Consider the following 6,000-nt stretch of genomic DNA (forward strand, 5'->3'; position numbering starts at 1 on the left):
TATAGGCTGCGCATTGGCTCATGCACGTAATCTTACTACTTTGGGAGGCCAAGACAGGTGGAATGCTTAAGCTCAGGAGTTCGAGACCAGCCTGGGCAACATGGCAAAATCCTATCTCTACAAAAAATATAAAAAGTAGCCAGGCATGGTGGTGCGCACCTGAGCCAGTACTCCCAGCCACTTGGGAGGATTGCTTGAGCCCAGGAGGCAGAGATTGCAGTGAGTCGAGATCACTCACTGGACTCCAGCCTAGGTGACAGAGCCAGACACTTCCTCAAAAAAATAAAAAAGGATTTTATAAATGCGAAATTCATTGAAATTGGTAACTATGATGACTATGAAAGAAAATATTCTTAGGAAATACACACTAAAGTATTTAGGGATAAAGGACCACAATATATGCAACTTAACGTCAAACTTTTCAGGAAAAAACCATATAGGTAGGAGACAGGGAACTCCCCCATCACCTGTCACTTAAATTCATTCAAATATAGTTAATGGCACAATATTTCATGTCCAACATTGGACTATGTGATCTTCTTACTGTATATAAAGTCAAAAAAAAAAAAAAACTATAAGCAATATGGCAAGAGGCAGAAAACCTGCAGTATAATAAAGAGCATCAGCCTTTAACACATTTTTGGATTTGGCCCTTCTTTTCTACATCATGTTCACTTCCTAACTATTGACTGTTAGTCAGCCTATTATGCAATCCATAATAATCTAATCTTTGGGGAAATTTCCACTGATCTGAAGATACCCACCCTGCTAGGAGGGGTGCCAGTGAATGACTTCATGCAAAATTAGTTAACTCCCATAAGTAAAATTTAACACTACTAATTCAGCTTTAGAGAGGTAGTGCAGCATAGTCTTTAAGAACTTAGACCCTACATTCAGTGTTTTAACTCTGGTCCTGCTGCTTGCTAACAATGTTACCCTGAGCAAGCTGGTTAATCCAAGCCTATTTCATCCTGTGAAATAACTCTGGTCCCACTGCTTGCTAACAATGTTACCAGGAGCAAAGCTGGTTAATCCAAGCCTGTTTCATCCTGTGAAAATGAAACAACAGTACCCATTGAGAATGCTGCTGTGAAGATTAACTAAAATTGTAAATCCTGACATGCAACAGGTGCTCAAAAAATGCTAAACAGTAAACAAAATGCTTTACTTAATAGGTGTGTGGTTTTTTTTTTTTTTTTTTGGAGATGGAATTTCACTCTTGTTGCCCTGGTTGGAGTGCAATGGCGCAAATCTCGGCTCACCGCAACCTCCACCTCCCAGCCTCAAACGATTCTCCTACCTCAGCCTCCTGAGTAGCTGGGATTATAGGCATGCACCACCACCCCAGCTAATTTTGTATTTTTAGTAGAGATGGGGTTTCTCCATGTTGGTCAGGCTGGTCTTAAGCTCCCGACCTCAGGTGATCCGCCTGCCTCAGCCTCCCAAAGTGCTGGGATTACAGGCGTGAGCCACCGTGCCCGGGCCTTATCAAGTACATTTTTAAAGTCACATCAAAATTCATGAATTCAGATGCTGATGAAGCAAAGGATTATCTAAATAATGTATAAAAAGCAAAGTTTTTCAAGTAAACTGTAAGAAAAGGTACATGGGGAGTTTATAGACTTGAGAATTATCAATCGTAACCAATTATAAATGAATTATGAACATTAGTTGGATCCTGACTCCAACAACCTTTACCACATATGCATGGGGGTGGGAGGTAGTGAGTTACAACTGGGGAAATTTGATAGCTGTCTGAATATCTGATATTAAAATTAATTACTCATAGTTACTGTTGTTTTAGGTGTAATATGCATGTTTTCTTCTAAACACTCTAGAGAAAATTCTGAACTATATATTGAACTGATAGAAGGATTTGTTTAAAAATAAGCAAGTAGAGATGAAACAAGATTGACCATTAGCTAGATAATTGAAACTGGACAGGCCCATGAATGAATTAGTATCATTCTCTCTACTTTTGTATTTAAAATTTTCCATAGTAAAATGGTTTTGTTTTTTTTTTTTTGGTAAAAATATTTAAAAGAAAAGTTGGCAACTTTTACTCAGCAGAGACAACAGGCAAATTAGCTAAAAGTTTAATAGACTGTGGAAATAAGATAGGAAATTTTTTTTTAAACTTGAATGAACAATAAATATATTTTGGTTCAAAAGAATTAAAAAATATTCCAAAATATATGTTCTTCAGGGTAACCATTAAGAAAACAGGCTGGGCGCAGTGGCTCACACCTGTAATCCCAGCAATTTAGGAGGGTAAGGTGGGAGGATGGTTTGAGTCCAGGAGTTCGAGACCAGCCTGACAACACAGCAAGACCTTGCCTCTATAAATTTTTTTTAAAAAGATTAGCCAAGCGTGGGGACGTGTGCCTGTTGTCCCAACTACTCAGGAGACTGAGGCAGGAACACCGCTTGCACCCAGGAGGTAGAGGTCGCAGGGAGTCATGGTGGCCTTCGAGAAAGTGTGAGATCCTGTCTCAAAAACAAAGCAAGAAAACATATGTACGTTAAAGCTATTTCTCCTGTTTCCCGGAGTTTCTTTTCAAACCAAAACCCTTGTTATTCTTGACCCTCACCGGAGTTGGTTTTTTTTTTTTTTTTGGTGAGACGGAGTCTAGCTCTGTCGCCCAGGCTGGAGTACAGTGGCACAATCTCGGCTCACTACAACCTCCACATCCCGGGTTCACGCCATTCTCCTGCCTCAGCCTCCCGAGTCGCTGGGACTACAGGCGCCCGCCACCACGCCCGGCTAATTTTTTTTCTATTTTTAGTAGAGATGGGGTTTCACCGTGTTAGCCAGGATGGCCTAGATCTCCTGACCTCCTGATCCGCCCACCTCGCCTCCCAAAGTGCTGGGATTACCGGCATGAGCCACTGCACCCGGCCCTCACCCGCATTATTATAGTTGTGTGTTTTATTTCTACATCTCACCTTTTCCTCACTCTTTTTCCCTTTCATTATTCTCATCTTCTATATACTTATTTTCCTTCCATTTTAATTTTCCATCACAAATTTCAAAACACTAAACAAAGTTAAAGCAATTAAGAGTAGATAAGCTGGATACACATGAGGGCTTATTAGCTTTAGCCACAAACATAATTACTTTCAATTTGGAGAGTCTCTAAAACCACTACATTGCAACATTCATTAGCGCCTGTTTCCTTGCAAAACAGCCCAAGCTGTGTTACCGTGTACCAATACTGGAAGTACTGTTTCTAAGCATATATGGCATTTTATTAAGGATTTGGACAAATTTAGTCCAAACCTTAATCAGTATACATTAAGGTACAGTGGAAAGAGCATGATTTAGAGTCCAGGCTCTGGTGACTACCAGCTGAGTTCATTCACTCAACACCTGAGCATCTAATACATACCAGGTACTTGGGAAAGATACAAAGACTAACGTAACAATCATATAAATGGTTACAATATATATTGATAAGTTCTACAAGAGAGGCATGTAAGAAGTTTATAGAAGCACAAAATATTTTAATGAACGTTAGATCAGATGGCCTTTCAACTCCAAAATTCTATTACTCTAAATCCTTGTAAGCCATTTAATTAGAAGAGAATACCCGCAGATTATAATTTTCTATCAAATGATGCTGCCTAAGCACTTCAATTTTGAAATAAAAGTAACAGCTAACATTAAGCACCTAGTATGTGCCAAGGAACAGCAGCTTTCCATACACTCTCACTTAACAGTCACTCACAAAAATCCCAAGCAGGAAGTAATAATGTCACCATTTTAGAGATAAGGAAACAAAAGCTCAGAAAGACTAAAAATAATTTACCAAAGTCTCACACATACTGAGGAAAAGAGAGATGTGAATCCAGATCTTCCGATTGCAAAGCCTATTCTCTTTCCACTAAACTATTTGTCTCATTTTCTTCCACTACATAAAAACAAAATTTCCAGAGATCACCTACTTAAGAGCACCCAAGAAAAACCCTAAGATAGTCTTTAAGTACAAAGTGATGACTTTTTTAAACTACAGTACCTAAACCCATTTTAAACTAGAGGACCTGCCGTACACACCCTCCAAAACAAAATGCAAAAAAAGATTACAAAACAAATACAACCAATATACAATAAATATGTGACCATAAACACATTATGAAAACTAGTTAATAAAAACGAATAAGATTTTGTGATTTCTTCCAACTGTTATATTTACCCTTTCTTGGTTCCAAGACAAATAAATCCCCAAGGAAGGAATGGCCCAGCATATTTTAATGTATAACATGCTGGGACGCCCTGTAATTATTTAGAAGTACATATTATAGAATATGGAGTACAAAATAAAATATAAAATGCTGTCAAATAAACTTTTTTAAAAGATAGCAACATAAGTCCACTAAGTCTCAAATGTCTAATCATTAACAAAATTTAAAGCTATTTGAATGTCATTTACATGTTTGTTTTTCTGCGAAAACTTCCTTAAATTCACCTTTTTTTGGTCAATCCTTTTCTACAGGTTATCAATTTTTAATTGTAAATCTGAACCAGCAAGCACAACATCCCTGAAAAAATAATCCTTTACAACAAATGAGGGAAAAACGCAGAACATTTTTTGTGCACAATTCCAGAGCTGGTTGGAAAAAGTACTTGAACTAACATAAATCGCTGGATCCTGGTGACAAGTTTTTCATCGGAACTCCTTTAGACTACTACAATTCCTGGTCCTGGCCCCAAACTTCGCCTAAGGGCAAATTTTAAGATTAAGAAAAATTAGCTTCAGGTAGCCTTCACTGTCTAGCTCAATTAATGATTTTGTAATACTGAAGTATCCCTCATTAGCAATTACCTCAAACAACGAAAGATCTATTTCAAACGTTCTCAAGGATTCCAGTCTGTGATATATACATTCCCCCTTCCTTTAAGAGAACGGGGCCCAAGCTAAGAATCACACAAAAACAATTCACTAACGTTCTGTTTTCACAATTCCTCCGAGAAATTTGGAAATACTGTTAGGTATCACAACCATTTATGAGTCCTCAGTCTCCCACAGAGGTGACATTTTCTTTGCTTTCATACCTGCACTACGCAGCACAGAACACCAGCCCGCAAAAGCCGCTGGATCCTAACATTCCCTCCTTCATCCCGACACCCCCTCCCCAGCCCCAAACACAAACACGCTCCTCTCCACGCTTCCTGCACAATGTCGCTGGTCAGAGGGCTCGGCTCAAACTCCACTGCCTGTTCGGGCCCGACGGGAACGCTTCCTCCCTGCTCGGCGTTCCCTCACCACCGCTTCCTCGGCTGCCAGGCCCAGCGCAGCCTCTGCAGGCCCGGCGCTGCTGGGGAAGGGGCCGCCTCGGCCTCGCCAAAGGGCTCTTCACGATCCTCGGCCCAGTGCAACGGCGTCAGGCAGCTCTTCTCGAGGCAGGGTCCTATACGAGAGCCCGGACGGGCCCTCCCGGGTAGCGAAGTAAATAAACGACGGAGCAGGGCAGCACAGCACAGCTTCCCTTCCCATCCCGGGGGTCCCCCAACCTCCTCCCGCCCCCGCCGTCTGCCCGCCGCCATTTTGTGCGGAGCCGCTGCGACACAGATACAATAGTCGGCCCGGATCTCACAGGAAGAGCTCAGGACCCCCACGATACCGGCCTCCGCCTTCCAACCCCCTATTCCCCACAGGGCAGCGGTCCTACCTATGCCTACCCGACTAACAGCTGGATCCCATTCGCGCCCCACACAGTTTAGCACTCAGTCGCCAGTCTCGACGCCGAAAAAGCTACCGCCTCCAAAGAGCTGCACGCATGCGCGCCTCTCCAGCCCCTGCGAGCCCTCGTAGGCTCCCGGCGCCTGCGTACCACTGGCACCGCGCTCGCCCGAAGCCCGAGAAGAGCCGGGCGGAGCTGGCTCCCGGAAGGGGGCGCTCCCGCGTGGTGGCGGCCAAGGCGCCTGCGGCAAAAAAAAAAAAAAACTCCAGCGCCGTCTTCACTCCTTTGCTGGTTCTGTGCCTGTCCTCTCCAAACTGC

The 6,000-nt window shown here is 42.4% G+C and overlaps 1 protein-coding gene across 5 annotated transcripts in view; it reads right to left on the reverse strand.

Moving 5' to 3' along the window:
• ZNF638 (zinc finger protein 638) overlaps positions 1-5,797 on the reverse strand; it is a 97,221-nt gene extending 91,424 nt beyond the window's left edge. The window contains exon 1 of one of the 5 annotated variants that reach the window (XM_054548067.2): positions 5,681-5,797. The gene's annotated coding sequence lies outside the window, so the exon portion shown is untranslated. Of the gene's footprint in view, positions 1-5,670 lie in introns of all 5 variants that reach the window. The other 4 variants (XM_063713612.1, XM_063713613.1, XM_054548071.2 and 1 more) reach the window with 4 other exon arrangements.
• Between the last annotated feature and the right edge of the window lie 203 nt (positions 5,798-6,000).

Source organism: Pongo abelii, chromosome 12 (assembly GCF_028885655.2).
Source record: "Pongo abelii isolate AG06213 chromosome 12, NHGRI_mPonAbe1-v2.0_pri, whole genome shotgun sequence".
NCBI classification, from domain to species: domain Eukaryota; kingdom Metazoa; phylum Chordata; class Mammalia; order Primates; family Hominidae; genus Pongo; species Pongo abelii.